This window comes from Phocoena sinus, chromosome 16 (genome assembly GCF_008692025.1).
Source record: "Phocoena sinus isolate mPhoSin1 chromosome 16, mPhoSin1.pri, whole genome shotgun sequence".
Lineage (NCBI taxonomy): Eukaryota > Metazoa > Chordata > Mammalia > Artiodactyla > Phocoenidae > Phocoena > Phocoena sinus.
In genome coordinates this window covers 10,605,172-10,621,886 of record NC_045778.1, presented here as the reverse complement: position 1 = coordinate 10,621,886, position 16,715 = coordinate 10,605,172, and the positions used below count along the sequence as shown (strand labels likewise).

At 44.4% G+C, this 16,715-nt stretch overlaps 1 long non-coding RNA gene across 1 annotated transcript in view; it reads left to right on the top strand.

The window, feature by feature from the left end:
• LOC116741525 overlaps nt 1–16,715 on the top strand; it is a 30,892-nt gene extending 14,177 nt beyond the window's left edge. The window contains exons 2-3 of the long non-coding RNA XR_004346187.1: nt 16,369–16,485; nt 16,624–16,715. This is a non-coding gene — a long non-coding RNA (uncharacterized LOC116741525). The remainder of the gene's footprint in view (nt 1–16,368; nt 16,486–16,623) is intronic.

Sequence of the window (16,715 nt, the reverse complement as noted above, 5' to 3'; positions counted from 1 at the left end):
CAGGCGGACTCTCAACCACTGCGCCACCAGGGAAGCCCCCAGGTGTGCATCCTTAATAGAACCAGCCCTGATTACCTCGTTGGGGTGAGAGGAGAAAGGAGAAAGGAAGGAGTGTAAAGCAGGAAAATTCTCCACCCCAGAACATACCCCATGCCTGGGTTAAAGGAATTTTATACATTTTGGGGTTTTCCTCACTGAGAGTTTTAATCTTCTTTTGTATGAGCCAAACTAACAGGGAGTTAGCATTGAATTGCTCTTAAGTGTGTGTGTGTGTAACAGATTTACCAGGAGGAAGAAATCGGTGGTGGTGCTAGAGGCCATGGGCCATATGGAGGCCTTGGGATGAATAGTTCTACATGGAAGTTGCCCAGACATCTAGATTAACTTGTCTGTGATCTCTGCTGGGGAGATAAAATGTTTTAGTCATCTACCAGGAAGATTATACCTGTACTTGCTCAGAGAGGAAGTGAGGGCTTCGGTATTTCACCCTGTATATTCTTGAATTCCTCCTCAAATTCAGCTCAGATGTGTCTAAAACAGGCTCCTCACTTGCATTTCTTCAAGGTGGTACAGTCACCTCTTCTACCCTCCTCCTCATCCAGTAAACTTTTCAAGGTGATGCGTGACACAGGGCCTGGACTTTCATAGGCTTCTCTGTAATAGGCAAGCCTGCCTTCAGCACATGGGGTGGGGGCAATTCTTAGGAACCTCTGACCAGATTGGCTACAGCCTTGGACAGATTCCTTGGTTAGCTGGGTAGCATGTGTGACTTTCAGGCTACAGTGCTTGACAATCATCTCTAACGGAAAGCTACGCAGTGTTCCCTAAGTGAACCCTCACATCCAAACTGGTCATCACTGAGACTGTCCATCTTCTGCAGTGGCTTCTCCAGGGAATTCTTACAGCCAAATCGTGGATAGTTGCTACTGCATTTGCTTGCTTCTTTCCAGAAACCAAACTAGGAGACGGAATTGGTTCCTAAATCCTAAGACTCTTGCTTTCTCACGCCTCTTGAGGTTGTATTGATTTCCCTTTGCTTTTTTGGGGGGGGAGCTGAGGGAAAGATATTTTCTAGAGATTAGCAATCCATAGACTGTTTTCAGTTCTTGGGTTTTAAACCTGGGATACTAACTAAGCCTTTGACTTAGGAGTTACTTGCTTTCATGTTTTCTCTCCCCCATCTCTCTCCCCATTCTCAGAGGGGCAGGCTAACCCCTCAGAACCGGCACTAAGGTGGAGACTAGTTGAGGGGGGCAAGCTTCTAGTGTGCCCAGGTGCTTCCTATAAAGGAAAGTGTATTCTGAGCCAACAATTGGTAAACCACGGTTCTTTCATTTTTCATGAACGCAAGGATTTTCCAGGTGCAGCCAACATTGCTGCATCACACAGCCCTGAGTTTCTGATGGGACTGCTGTTGACGTTGGGCCCAATCCATGAAGCCTGGGAAGAGGTGGCAGGCATTTGCTAAAGGCACTTGTTCCAGGCTCTTCCGTGTTCTTGTTGGCTGAGAAGTAAACTATTGTGAGCGCTCACTGGAGGGAATCCAGTCAGCCAACTGCAGAGTGCTGACTTCACTAAGGAGGATAGACTCCCAGATGGAGAACTCTTGGCTGTCCTCCCGTCAGCTCTGCCTTGCACTGTGATCATCAGCTTTCCTCAGATCAAGAGTCGTCAGGAACAAGGAGTGGGCTCACAACGTTTGACCTCGACTTGGCTTTTCTGGGTTATTTTGTACCCTGTTCAGCAGCTACAGGGGAGGCCCTCAGAAAAAGCCTGTCTTGCCTGCAGCAGAGCCTCACGGTCACCACAATGTTTGGCTCCTTTGGTGTCTGCTGCGGTTCCGCTGCTGTATGAAGGGGGAATCTCTGCGAGCCCTGCGGAGGCTTCCGCCAGCAGTGCTCCTAGAGCCACAGGTCTAGCCCTAGCCCCTTCCTTACCAGCTAGTCAGAAGGGATTGGTCTCCTCTCCCCGTACCTGGCAGGGTACTCAGTTCAGCCCAGGGGGTACTCTGCTTCAGGCAGGGCAGTATCTGCTGAGACAGGTTCCCGAAGGTCTAGATGACCGAAGTCCCCCCAGGGGATTTATATGTGTGAACTCCCCATTTTCTATCCCTGATCTATATAAGTGAGAAAAAAACATATTTAAAGTACAGCTTTCTGTATGTGACTGAATGTTCTATTCTCTTCTTGGGGCAAGATCTACTAACAAAATTAAATGAATTTTATCAGAAGAAGTAGACATTAAAATATTCCCAGATCGGGCTTCCCTGGTGGCGCAGTGGTTGAGGGTCCGCCTACTGATGCAGGGCACACGGGTTCGTGCCCCTGTCCGGGAAGATCCCACATGCCGCGGAGCGGCTGGGCCCGTGAGCCATGGCCGCTGAGCCTGCACGTCCGGAGGCTGTGCTCTGCAACGGGAGAGGCCACAGCAGTTAAGAGGCCCGCGTACCGCCAAAAAAAAAAAAAAAAAATTCCCAGATCAAGCCTATTCCCTCCAAGCTGCACTTTCACAATTGGGAGGCAAGCCTCAACCAGAAGTCCTTGAAGAAATTCTACAAAAGGTAAGAGTGGATATTTGCACTGACGTAGGCCAGGAAGAGCCAAGACAGCTAACCCAGTAGTAGAACTCCATCCATGCACCAAGGCTCCCAATTTAAAGCAATACCCTTTAAAGAGGCTTGTGAAGGAAGGTATAAAGCCGCTGATAACCACCTTTCTCAAGTGCCAATTAATCAGACCTTGCCAGTCCCCATATAACACTCCAGTCCTGCTGGTACAAATACTGGGGACCAGAGATTATTGTTCTGTACAGGATTTGAGAGCCATTAACCAAATTGTAGAGGATATACATGCAGTGGTGTATACTTACACTTCGCTTACAACTTTATTTAGAGACTTTTGCTGGTTTACAGTTCGGGACTTAAGATGCTGTTTACTACATACCCCTAAGTCCTGAGTCCCAGGAATTGTTTGCCTTTAAATGGTGCTACTGAAACACTAATATAAAACAACAATATTGTTGAATGGTACTTCTACAAGGATTTAAGAGTGTCCCCACCATCTTCGGGGAGCCCTTAGCCAAGGACTTAAGGGATTTCCAATTAAATGAGGGAGTCTTACTATGATACACTAATTGCTCGTAAAACTAAGGAAGCTGTAGGAAAAAATACAATCCTCACCTTAAGCTTTCTGGCAGACCAGGGATATAAAATCTCCAAGGGAGAAGTGTAAATTTCTCAACCAATTGTAAAATATCTAGGGGTTGAGTTAGCAAAAGGATGAAGAAACGTATTGCTGGATCAAAGGAAGTATTAGCTTGGGTTACTGTACACACCACCAGAAGGCAATTGAGAGGATTCTTAGGAATGGCTGGATTTTGTCATATTTCGATTCCTAACTTTGGACTCGTGGCCAGACATCTATATGAGGCTCTTAAAGGAAATGACATTGAGCCATTAAGCTGGGCTGCAGCTTGCCATAAGGTGTTCCATACCATACGAATAATTGAAGAAGTCTATTCTCATACATCTGACCTGACTGATCAGCCTTTAGAATATACAGTTAAGGACACGTTTATGGATGGGAGCAGCTTCATGGACCACAGACTTTGAAAGGCTGGGTATGCAGTAGCAACTCATCAGGAAGTCCTGGAAGCAGAAATACATCTGCCCAGAAGATGTACCCTTATAGCCCTTATAAGATCCCTTAAACAGGATCAATACCTGTTTAAGCCCCAGTATTCTGAAATAGATCTAGGGAGAGCAGACAAATAGGGATATCATGCTGACTCTTGAGACTTTGATCAGTACCAAACGATCAAAGAAGGCTGGATTTATAATGAACAGAGACTAGTGCTTACACCCAAGCATTTAGTGGAAAAAATAATTACCTACGTCAAGGAACCCATTAACGGGAGGGATGCAACCTGCCACTGGCTACAAATGTTTATAGTTGGTTCACAAATGCAAAGGACCATCCAAAAGGTAACACAAAACTGATCTGTTCAGAAACAATCCTAAAACTGGGTCACCCCCAATAATAAAAGGGGTGCAGACCTTAGGGACAAAACCAGGAGGTGATTAGTAAATAGCATTTACTGTTATGCTAAGAGCTGTGGGAAATTACAGGTATTTGCTGGTAATTGTGGACAACTTCAAAGGATGGGTCGAAACCTTTCCATGCTGAACAGAGAAGCTTCTGAGGTAACAGTCCGTACTAAAAGAAATTATCCCTCATTTGGGGTTGCCTCCTTCAGTTCAAAGTGACAACCTAGGAGCTTTCATAACCAAGGTAACTTGGTGTCTGGGGCCCTCGGAATACAATGGAAGTTATATGCTTCATGGAGACCTTGGGCTGTGGGAAAGACTGAAATAAATTATACCGTAAAGTCAATCACCAAAATATGTCAAGAAACCAACTAAACTAGGGATGTCTTACTAGTTGCCCTGCTTAGATTTAAGAGTAGCCCCTAGAAGCAAGCTCCAGTTGAACCCTTATGGAATGTTATATAGGAGACCCTTCCTTAAGACTAAGTATTATTGCCAATTGAATCGCTAAAAATGTTTACAATAAAATGTTTTCATGGATTCCTAAAGTAATGTCTGTTTTGGAAGGACAGTTAAAATTAGGAGTCATACAGTGATGTATCAATTGGGATTATTTAAAAAAAAAAAAAAAAAAATTAGGAGTCATAGTTCTAAGTATATTAGGGTTAATCTTTTCATTCACCAAATTTTGTACTTATTGTCTATCTCCTGTATTTAAAAAGCCCTCCCCCACTGGCAAGATGATTGTCTGAGACTTAAGGGTTCAAGGTGGGAATCACGAATATTTACAATTCAATGAAAAGCAATGTCATTTATCTTATTAAAAAATCCACGCACCTAATCAGAAGGAAGAATCTAGCATGGTCCTTGCCCTATTTCCCTTGATTTAGGAATGTACCAAAAAATTAAAAAAAAAGAGTTGAAGTAGCACATAAAACATTCACCAGCTTTAACTGGATTTGCCTCCATAAATAGGGTTTTGAATAATCAAACCTTGAATTATATTAGAGACAGCACTGCACATGTGCATGACAGGAACCCATGTCTGGATGACCCCAGAACCATGAATTCTACGCAAGTTAGTCTATGGACTGAAAGAATAAGAGTGTTGCCATGGGAGCGTTAAGATGTGCAAAGGCCTTCAATAAGGAAAATCTATGTTCTAGCAGCGTGAGTAGCTTATATGGACTGATGTAAGAATAGCCAGTCAGCTTCCAAGTTTGAAATTCCCCTAACCCTTAAAAGTTCTCCACGAACCCTGGATCAGGGAGACAGATTTGGGAGGCTTGCCTCCTGTCTCCCTACCAGTTGACCTCACATTAAACTTTTCATTTTTCAAGGAATTTAACTATACTTGATTTACAGTATTGTGTTAGTTTCAGGTGTACAGCTTCAGATTCTTTTCCATTATGGTTTATTGCAAGATATTGAGTACAGTTCCCTGTGCTATACAGTAACTTCTTGTGGTTTATTTTATATGTAATAGTGTGCATCTTTAATCCCATACTCCTAATTTATCCCTCTCCCCGCCCCCTGCTTTCTCCTTTACTAACCATACGTTCTCTATGCTGTGAGTCTGTTTCTGTTTTGTAAATAAGTTCATTTGTATTATTTTTTTAGTTTCCACGTGTAAGTGGTATATGATACTGGTCTTCCTGTGTGACTTATTTCACTTAATATAATAATCTCTGGGTCCATCCATGTTGCTGCAAATGGCAATATTTGCACCTCAGAGGCACAGCCCTGACACCTGGCTGGAGCACCAAGAGCCTGTCCTTCACACGGTTCAGAATAAAAGGGAGAAAAAGAAAGAAAGAAGAAGATAAAATAAAATAAAGTAAAATAAAATAAAGTTATTAAAAGAAAAAATTACTAAGAAAAAACTTTTTTAAGTGGTTAAAAAAAGAAAAACAAAACAAAACGGACAGACAGAACCCTAGGACAAACAGTAAAAGCAAAGCTATACAGACAAAATTACAGAAGCAATCACATACACACAAGAAGAGAAAAAGGGAAATATGTATATATATATCATTGCTCCCAAAGTCCACCTCCTCAATTTGGGATGATTTTTTGTCTATTCAGGTATTCCACAGATGCAGGGCACATCAAGTTGATTGTGGAGATTTAATCTGCTGCTCCTGAGGCTGCTGGGAGAAATTTCCCTTTCTCTTCTTTGTTCGCACAGCTCCAGGTGTTCACCTTTGGATTTGGACCCGCCTCTGCGTGTAGGTCACCTGAGGGCATCTGTTCTCTCAGACAGGACGGGGTTAAAGGAGCAGCTGCTTCGGGGGCTCTGGCTCACTCAGGCCGGGGGGGAAGGAGGGGTATGGATGCGGGGCGAGCCTGTGGTGGCAGAGGCCGGCGTGACTTTGCATCAGCCTGAGGCATGCAGTGCGCTCTCCCGGGGATGTTGTCCCTGGATCACAGGACCCTGGCATTGGTGGGCTGCACAGGCTCTCTGGAGGTGGGGGTGTGGATAGTGACCTGTGCTTGCACACAGGCTTCTTGGTGGCTGCAGCAGCAGCCTTAGCTTCTCATGCCTGTCTCTGGGGTCCGCGCTGATAGCCGCGGCTCGCGCCTGTCTCTGGAGCTCTTTTAAGTGGTGCTGTTAATCCCCTCTCCTCGTGAACCGGGAAATAAAGAGGCAAGAAAAAGTCTCTTGTCTCTTCGGCAGCTCCAGACTTTTTCTCGGACTCCCTCCCTGCTAGCTGTGGCCCACTGGTTCCTTCAGGCCGTGTTCATGCAGCCAACCCCAGTCCTCTACTTTGGATCCAACCTCCTAAGTCCGAGCCTCAGTTCCCAGCTCCCACCCGTCCCAGCAGGTGAGCAGACAAGCCTCTCGGGCTGGTGAGTGCTGGTCGGCACCGAATCTCTGTGCGGGAATCTCTCCGCTTTGCCCTCTGCACGCCTGTTGGTGCGCTCTCCTCCGTGGCTCCTGAAGCTTCCCCCCTCCGCCCCCCGCAGTCTCCGCCCACGAAGGGGCTTCCTAGTGTATGGGAACCTTTCCTCCTTCAAAGCTCCCTCCCACTGGTGCAGGTCCTGTCCCCATTCTTTTGTCTCTGTTTTTTTTTTTTTTTTTTTTTTTTTTTTGCCCTACGCGGGTACGTGTGGAGTTTCTTGCCTTTTGGGAGGTTTGAGGTGTTCTGCCAGCGTTCAGTAGGTGTTCTGTAGGAGTTGTTCCGCAGGTAGATGTATTTCTGATGTATTTGTGGGGAGGAAGGTGATCTCCACCTCTTACTCTTCTGCCATTTTGAAGCTCTTCTAAGAGTTTTATAGTATCTGGTCTTACATTTACGTCTTTAATCCATTTTGAGTTTATTTTTGTATATGGTATTAGAGAATGTTCTAATTTCATCCTTTTACATGTAGCTGTCCTGTTTTTTCAGCACCACTTATTTCCTTTTCTTTTGTGGTGCGCGGGCCTCTCACTGCTGTGGCCTCTCCCCTTGCGGAGCACAGGCTCTGGACACGCAGGCCCAGCAACCATGGCTCATGGGCCCAGCCGCTCCGTGACATGCAGGATCCTCCCAGACCGGGGCACAAACCCGTGTCCCCTGCATCGGCAAGCGGACTCTCAACCACTGCGCCACCAGGGAAGCCCAGCAGCACTTATTGAAGAGACTGTCTTTTCTCCACTGTATATTCTTGCCTCCTTTGTCACAGATAAGTGACCATAGTGTGTGGGTTTATTTCTGGGTATTCTATCCTGTTCCGTTGATCTATGTGTCTGTTTTTGTGCCAGTACCATACTGTTTTGATTACTGTAGCACTATAGTATAGACTGAAGTCAGGGAGCATGATTCTTCCAACTCTGTTCTTTCTCAAGACTGTTTTGGCTATTCAGGATCTTGCTTCCATACAAATTAAAAATTTTTTTGTTCTAGTTCTGTGAAAAATGCCATTGGTATTTTGATAAGGATTGCACTGAATCTGTAGATTGCCTTGGGTAGTATGGTCATTGTAATATTGATTCTTCCAATCCAAGAATACGGTATATCGGGCTTCCCTTTTGGCTCAGTGGTTGAGGGTCTGCCTTCCGATGCAGGGGACACGGGTTCGTGCCCCGGTCCAGGAGGGTCCCATATGCCGTGGAGCGGCTGGGCCCGTGGGCCATGGCTGCTGAGCCTGCACGTCCGGAGCCTGTGCTCCGTGGTGGGAGAGGCCATGGCAGTTAGAGGCCCGTGTACTGCAAAAAAAAAAAGAATACGGTATATCTTTCTATCAGTTTGCGTCATCTTCAGTTACTCACATCAGCATCTTAGGGTTCTCAGAGTTCAGGTCTTTTGCCTCCTTAGGTAGGTTTATGGCTAGGTATTTTATTCTTTTTGATGTGATGGTAAATGGAATTGTTTCCTTAATTTCTCTTTCTGATATTTCATTGTTAGTGTATAGAAATGCAGCAGATTTCTGTGCATTAGTTTTGTATCCTGCAACTTTACTGAATTCATTGTGCTCTAGCAGTTTATTGGTTGCATCTTTAGGATTTTCTGTGTATAGTATGTCATCTGCAGATGGTGACAGTTTTACTTCTTCCTTTCCAATTCAGAATCCTTTTATTTCTATTTCTTGTGATTGCTGTGGCTAGGACTTACAAGACTTTGTTGAATAAATATGGTGAGAATGGGCTTTCTTTTCTTTTTCCTGATCTTAGAGGGAATGCTTTCAGCTTTTCACTGTTGAGTATGATGTTAGCTGTGTGTGCTGTCATATAGGGCCTTTGTTATGTTGAGGTATGTTCCCTCTATGTATACTTTCTGCAGAATTTTCATCATAAATGGATGTTGATTTTTGTCAAAAACTTTTTCTGCATCTACTGAAATGATCATATGGTTTTTATTCTTCAATTTGTTAATGTGGTGTATCACATTGATTGATTTGTGGATATTGAAAAAATTCTTGCATCCCTGAGATAAATCCCACTTGATCATGGTGTGGGATTCAGTTACATCCTTTTAATGTATTGTTGGATTCAGTTTTCTAGTATTTCATTGAGGATTTTTTCATCTATGTTTATCAGTGATATTGGTCTGTAATTTTCTCTTTTTGTGATATCTTTGGTTTTGGTATCAGGGTGATGGTGGCTTCATAGAATGAGTTCGGAAATGTTCCTTCCTCTGCTGTTTTTTGGAATAGTTAAAGAATGATAGGTGTTAACTCTTCTCTAAATATTTAGTAGAATTCACCTGTGTAGCCATCTGGTCCTGGACTTTTGTTTGTTGGGAGTTTTAAAATTACTGATTCAATTTCAGTACTGGTAACTGGTCTGTCCATATTTTCTATTTCTTCCTGGTTCAGTCTTGGGGGATTGTATCTTCCTAAGAAATTGTCCATTTTTCTAGGTTGTCCATTTTATTGGCTGTAGTTGTTTATAGTAGTCTCTTATGATCCTTTGTATTTCTGTGGTGTAACTTCTTTTTCATTTCTGATTTTATTGATTTGGGCTTTCTCCCTTCTTTTTTCTTGATGAGTCTGGCTAAAGGTTTATCAATTTTGTTTATCTTTTCAAAGAACCAGCTTTTAGTTTCAGTTATTTTTTTCTGTTGTTTTAGGTTTTATTTCATTTATTTCTGCTCTGATCTTTATGATTTCTTTCCTTTTATTAACTTCAGGTTTTGTTTCTTCTTTCTCTAGTTCCCTCAGGTGTAATGTTAGGGCGCTTGAGATTTTTCTTGTTTCCCGAGGTAAGATTGTATTGCTATAAACTTCCCTCTTAGAACTGCTTTTGCTGCATCCCATAGGTTTTGGTTTATCATGTTTTTGTCTTCATTGGTCTCTAGGTATTTTATTTCCTCATTGACCCATTGGTTTTTTAGTAGCATATCTTTTAGCCTCCATGTGTTTGTTTTTTGCAGTTTTTTCCTTGTAGTTGATTTTTAGTCTCATAGCATTGTGGTTGGAGAAGATGCTTGATATAATTTCAATTTCCTTAAATTTACCGAGGCTTGTTTTGTGGCCTAGTATGTAATCTATCCTTGAGACTGTTTCATGTGCACTTGAAAAGAATGTATTCTGTTTTCAAATGGAATGCTCTCTTTCTCTGTATATATAAATTAAGTCCATTTGGTCTAATTTGTTAAGACCTATGTTTCCATATTGATTTTCTTTTTCCATCTGTCCATTCACATAAGTGGGGTGTTAAAGACACTGTTGATTGTGTTACTGTTGATTTCTCCTTTTATGTCTGTTAATATTTGCCTTATATATTGAGGTGCTGCTATGTTGGGTGTATATATATTTACAATTGTTATATCTACTTGGATCGTTCCCTTCATCATTATGTAGTGTCTCTTGTCTTTAAAGTCTATTTTGTCTGATACAAGTATTGCTATTTGTTTACTTTTGATTTCTATTGCATGGAATACCTTTTTCCATCCCCTCACTTTCAGTCAGTACCTGTCTGTAGAGCTGAAGTGAGTCTTTTGTAGGCAGCATATTTATGGGTCATGTTTTTGTATCCATTCAGCCACTTTGTTTTTTGGTTGGAGCATTTTGTCCATTTACACTTAAGTTAATTACCAATATATGTATTTATTGCTACTTTGTTAATTGTTTTGGATTTGTTTTTGTAGGTCTTTTTTCCTCTTTTGTTCTTTTCTCTTGTGATTTGATGACTATCATTAATATTTTGATTGGATTCCTTTTTCTTTCTTGTGTGTATATCTGTTATAGATTTTTGGCTTGTGATTACCGTGAGGTGTTTGTAGAGCAGTTTGTGTATATATATATATAGACACACATATATATGTATGTACATGTATATGTATAAATATATCTGATTTTTTAAAGTTGCTGATCTCTTCATTTCAAATGCATTTTTTTTTTTTTTTTTTTTTTTAAATTTATTTATTTATTTTTGGCTGTGTTGGGTCTCTGTTGTGGTGCGTGGGCTTCTCATTGCGGTATGCGGGCCTCTCACTGCTGTGGCCTCTCCCGTTGCGGAGCGCAGGCTCAGCGGCCATGGCTCACGGGCCCAGCCGCTCCGCGGCATGTGGGATCCTCCTGGACCGGGGCACGAACCCCTGTCCCCTGCATCGGCAGGCGGACTCTCAACCACTGCGCCACCAGGGAAGCCCTCAAATGCATTTTTAAAAAATAAGTAAATTTATTTATTTATGGCTGTGTTGGGTCTTGTTGCTGCACACGGGCTTTCTCTAGTTGTGGTGAGCAGGGGTTACTCTTCATTGCGGTGCGTGGGCTTCTCATTGCGGTGGCTTCTCTTGTTGCAGAGCATGGGCTCTAGGCACATGGGCTTTGGTAGTTGTGGCACACGGGCTTCGGTAGTTGTGGCACACAGGCTTCAGTAATTGTGGCTTATGAGCTCTAGAGCTCAGGCTCAGTAGTTGTGGTGCACAGGCTTAGTTGCTCCACAGCATGTGGGATCTGCCCGGACCAGGGCTCGAACACGTGTCCTCTGCATTGGCAGGCGGATTCTTAACCACTGTGCCACCAGGGAAGCCCCCAAATGCATTTTTGAAATCCTGCATTTGTATTCTTCTCCACTCATGATTATAGTTTTCATATCATAGTTTACATCTGTTTTGTGTATCCCTTAACTGCTTATTGTGGATACAGGTGATTTTACTACTTTTGTCTTTGAAACTCCCTATTAGCTTTGTGTGTGGATGATTCCATACCATTACTGTATGTTTGCCTTTACCAGTGAGCTTTTTTATTTCATAATTTTCTTGTTTCTAGCTATGCCCTTTTCTTTTTCACGTAGAGAAGTTCCTTTAACATTTTTTGTGAAGCTGGTTTGGTGGTGCTGCTTTTTTTCAGCTTTTGCTTATCTGTAAAGCTTTTGATTTCTCCTTCAAATCTGAATGAGAGCCTTGCTAAGTAGTGCAGTCTTGGTTGTAGGTTTTCTCCTTTCATCACTTTAAATATATCATGCTAGTCCCTGAGTTTCTGCTGAAAGATCAGCTGATAGCCTTATGGGGGTTCCCTTGTATGTTATTTGTTGCTTTTCCCTTGTTTCTTTTAATATTCTCTCTTTAATTTTTGTCATTTTGATTACAGTGTATCTTGGTGTGTTCTTTGGATTTATCCTGCCTGGGACTCTCTGCTCTTCCTGGAGTTGGGTGACTGTTTCCTTTCCCAGGTTGGGGAAATTTTCAGCTATTATCTCTTCAGATATTTTCTCATGCCCTTTCTCTCTCTCTCTTCTCCTCCTGGGACCCCTATAATGCAAATAATAGAGCACTTGTTGTTGTCCCAGAGGTCTCTTAAACTGTCCTCGTTTCTTTTAATTCTTTTTTCTTTTTTCTGTTCGGTGCCAGGGATTTCCACTACTCTGTCTTCCAGCTCACTGATCTGTTCATCTGTATCATTTAGTGTACTATTTATTCCTTCTCGTGTATTTTTCATTTCACTTATTGTATTCTTCATTTCTGTTTGATTGTTCTTTATATTTTCTTACTCTTTGTTAACAACTTCTAACTTCTCGCTCTGTGCATCCATTCTTCTCCTGAGTTCTTTGATCATTTTTACAATCATTACTGTGATCTCTTTTTCAGGTTGATTGCCTATCTCCACTTCACTTAGTTGTTTTTCTGGGGTTTCGTCTTGTTCCTTAGCCTGAAACGTATTCCTCTGCCACCTCATTTTGTCTAAGTTACTCTTTTTATGTATTATGTGATAGGTTAGTTATATTTCTCAACCTTGGGGAAGTGGCCTTCTGTAGGAGATGTCCTATACGTCACAGAAGTGCACTCCTCTCTTGTCACCCAAGCTGTATGCACTAAGGGTTCCCCCCAGAAGGCTGTGTGGGTCCTTCTGTTGTGGTGAGCTGACTCTGTGGGTGATGTGGTAGGCTTGGTTGTCCCCTAGTCTGGTTGGTTGCCAGACCCTGCCTTTTGTGGATGCTGCTGGCTGCTGTTTAGCGGGACCTAGTCACAAGGCAGCTGGCTGCAGAACCCTAGGTGGCCTTGGGGCTAGTGGTGGCTCAATGGTAGGCGGAGTCAGGGTCCCAAAGACTCTGGGGCCATTGCTCACCTATTGGCATGTGAAGCCAGATCCTGGGATTAGTGCCAGACTGTTGGCAGGCAGAGCTGGTTCCTGAAGTTAGGCCGCAGGGCCCAGGGATCCCAGATCTGGTTTCAGATCGTTGGTTGTGGGGAAGGGGCAGTTCCTGACGCAGTTGGGTAGGGGTCCAGGGTGTACTGAAGGTTGCTTTGGCCTGCTAGTGGGCAGGGCCAGGGCCCAGCTGGTCCCAGGGTAGGGTCTAGCTTGCTGTTGGCAGGCTCGGTCTGTAGGCTGCAGGATTCTAGTTTGCTGCTTCCGGTGTCTGTTCCCCGGTGGGTGAGGCTGGTCTAGAGGCCAGTACAAGCTTCTTAGCGGGAAGGGTCAGTGCCTGCCCACAGGTGGGTACAGTCCAGTATTTTTGGTGCAAGGGCTGTATTTGGTATGGATACCTGCCACATCTTTCCCCAGGGTGTGCTGGTATTTGTCCCCTTGATAGGGGGTGTGTTTGGTGTTGTGGTGACCAGAGCCTGCACTGGATGTTGGGTGGGGCCTCCTTTTTGCTCTGTGGTTGTCACAGCCCTGTTGGGGGCAGGGTCTGCTCCCCATTTGTTGGAGTAGAAACCCACAGGTCTTGTCCTAAACTGCATTGTGAGGTAGGTGGGACTGGAACGCTCCCTCTGGGAAAGGATTTCCTCCCCAGGAGCTGTCCGCTGGAATGTGTGACTCTGTGACACTACCCGCAACCCACTGTGCCTGCCCACAAAGTCAGACCCATCTCTGCTGTGGGAGCACCGATGATTGGCTCATGCACCAGCCCCTCCTGCTTGCGGCATGTGCATGCTTGCAAAGCCCAAGTTTCCCGAGTCTGCTGAGGCCACGAGCTTTCAAAGCCCCCTGAAGCTGCCCCCCGATTTGGGAGCACCAACAGTTGGCTCGAAGTCAACCCCAGTGTGTGCACGCTCGTAAGGTCTGCAACGGCCGGAGCCATGCCCCACTGTGAGCACGGTGACAGTGAGGCTTCTATGGCTGACCTGTGCCCTGCCCTTCACATTGATAATGGGGCTTCTGTGGCGGCCCAGGGTTTCATCCCACGCGCACCCCCAGTTGCAGCCTGGTCCACACTCCAGGCCCTTTGGGCTGTCTCCGCAAGCCAAACCAAGTCCTCTCCCCTTGTCTGTCCACGAAGCCTGAGTTTCAGCACCCAACCGCTGTGCACAGCGGCAGGCATGCATCTCGGGCTGGGAAGTGCAGCGAGGTGGCAGCCGTCAGCCCTGGTACCTCTCTGTCCTGCTTGGCAGCCAGCCAGCCAGCCAGCCCGTGCACATTCCTCTCAGGCAAATTTCAGACCCCTGCAGCTCCATCCCAGCTGGCAGAGGAGTTTCCCGGAGTGAGGGAAACTTTCCTCTTTCACAGCTCCCTCCCAAGGGTGCAGGTCCTATCTCAATTCCCTTTTTTTTCCTTTAGTCCTGCCTGGTCATGTGGGGATCTTTCTTGCAGCTTTGGTTGCGTGAGATCTTCTGCCAGCTTTCAGTTGGTGTTCTGGGAGGACTGTTGCACATGTAGTTGTATTTTGGATGTGTTTGTTGAGGGGAGGTGAGCTCCATGTCCTTCTACTCCACCATCTCCATGTCCTCCTAAAGCTCTTGCTTAAAAGCTGGTGGCGGAGTATTGAATTTTATGCTTATAGGGCAGTGAGTCTTTATTTGGTAACAGTTCAATTGTGAATCACTAGTTAACCTTTGCAAGTAGGTTGACAAGGATTAAGTGACAGTTCCTTTTGTGCTCAAGACAGCATTGACTCATATCCTGGCAATGATGGTGCATCCTTTGGGAAAATGTGGCCAGAGTTATCTGAGTGGCTATAGGCTCATTCCAGTGGATGGTCAGAAAGGAACGTTCATGAAACAGTGAGGCATGAGGCTAGTTGTACCATGGGTTTGTTCCTTTATTGCTTTTCTCCAAGGAACTACCTGTGCCGAACACTTCATCTCTGGTCAGGTCTGCAAGGAATAATTAAAGGGTGCTAGCATTTGACCACAGTGCCTGGGACGTTACCTCAAGTCCACAGAAACTGGTTGTCTTCCTCTATTGAAGGTTTTTCTAGATTTATTAGAATTTCCACACAAAACATTCAGAAATGACCAAAAAAAAAAACAAAAACAAAAAAAAACACACTGCATTTCAGTCTCTGGTAATGGGGAAGCAAGCCTGTCATTTCGCTGTTGAAGACAACAGCACACGTTTCGAAGATGGGGATCAGGTACATAACAGTCTCCTGACCTAGACGTGACTGTGACGTGTATCCACTGAGGTAACTGTAAATGAGTACTTCCCAGGCAGCGTGGGATTTTAATTACTGTTGTCCGGGTTTAGTGAATTTTTGACAGGGGCACTTACCAATGCATTGTGTGTTACAAAACAGTACTGCTTATGCGGACATAAGAGAGGCAGAGAGGGACTTCCCTGGTGGTCCAGTGGTAAAGAATCCACCGTACAATGCAGGGGACACGGGTTCGATCCCTGGTCAGGGAACTAAGATCCCACATGCTGCAGGGCAACTAAGCCCGTGAGCCACAACTGCCGAGCTCATGCGCCTCAGCTAGAGAGCCCCTGTGCCACAAACTGCAGAGCCCACGCTCCCTGGAGCCTGTGCGCCACAACTAGAGAAGAGAAAAACCTGCATGCCGCAACTAGACAGAAGCCTGCATGCCGCAACGAGAGATCCCACGTGACGCAACTAAGACCCGATGCAGCCAAAAATAAATAAAATAAACATAAAAAAGAAATATTCTTGAAATAGTAATTTAAAATTAAAAAAAAAAGAGGCAGAGAAACATTACTCAGGCATCGACCACAGGAAAGATGAGGCAAAAAGCAAAAGAGTGAGAGAAAGAAACAGACAGAGGCTGAGAGGGAGAAAAACAGAGATAGACAAAAACTGGTAGAAGGAGACAGAGACAAAAGCCGACAGAGAAACTGGCACCATTGACCGGAAGAGGATGATGGAGAGAGAGGGTGTGTTAACGAGCTCATTCTGGCTTTGGGAAAGCAAGCATTTTCTCCTGTCATGAGTCTTTACTTTGGATACCATGAAGATGACTAAAGGAGAAATGACTACTTTTATTGATAGCAGATTATGTATTTTCTGAAATTCTGTGCACTTATTCAGAGGTAAAAGCATTATTCTTTATGTAGACTACTGCCTTTGAATCACATATTTCCACTGGTGACAGATGGCCATTCTGGGTCTTCATTAGTTTGCTTCCTTATTTGTTTGTCCTCTTGTATATCACTGCAAGAGATCTTTGGAAGTATGTTCATAAGCCCTGAGTGACAGTGGGTTCCCTATTTGTGCTTAGGATTGGTTTCAGAACCAATGAAGAAGAACTCTAAGGCAGAGCCAGGTGGTGTCCATGAAAACCTTAAGAGAAGGGGGCAATTAAATCATCATCGACAGCCTCAGCCTCGGATTCAAAGTAAGTACCCAGCATTTCCAAGTGCATTTCCTCAGAGGATCTCCTGGAAACAGGATCACCTCTGAATATGAATGATAAATGTGTGGCAAAGAATGCTTAGGAGGGAAACCAATGGTCATTTGGTTCTTGCCCCATTAGTGTTGCAGATATGAGCATCGTGTCCCTGGTTGTAGGGTGTGATGATGCACGGCCAGGAAGTCTTTGAATCTTCTGGTCCTGAAACTGCGAAG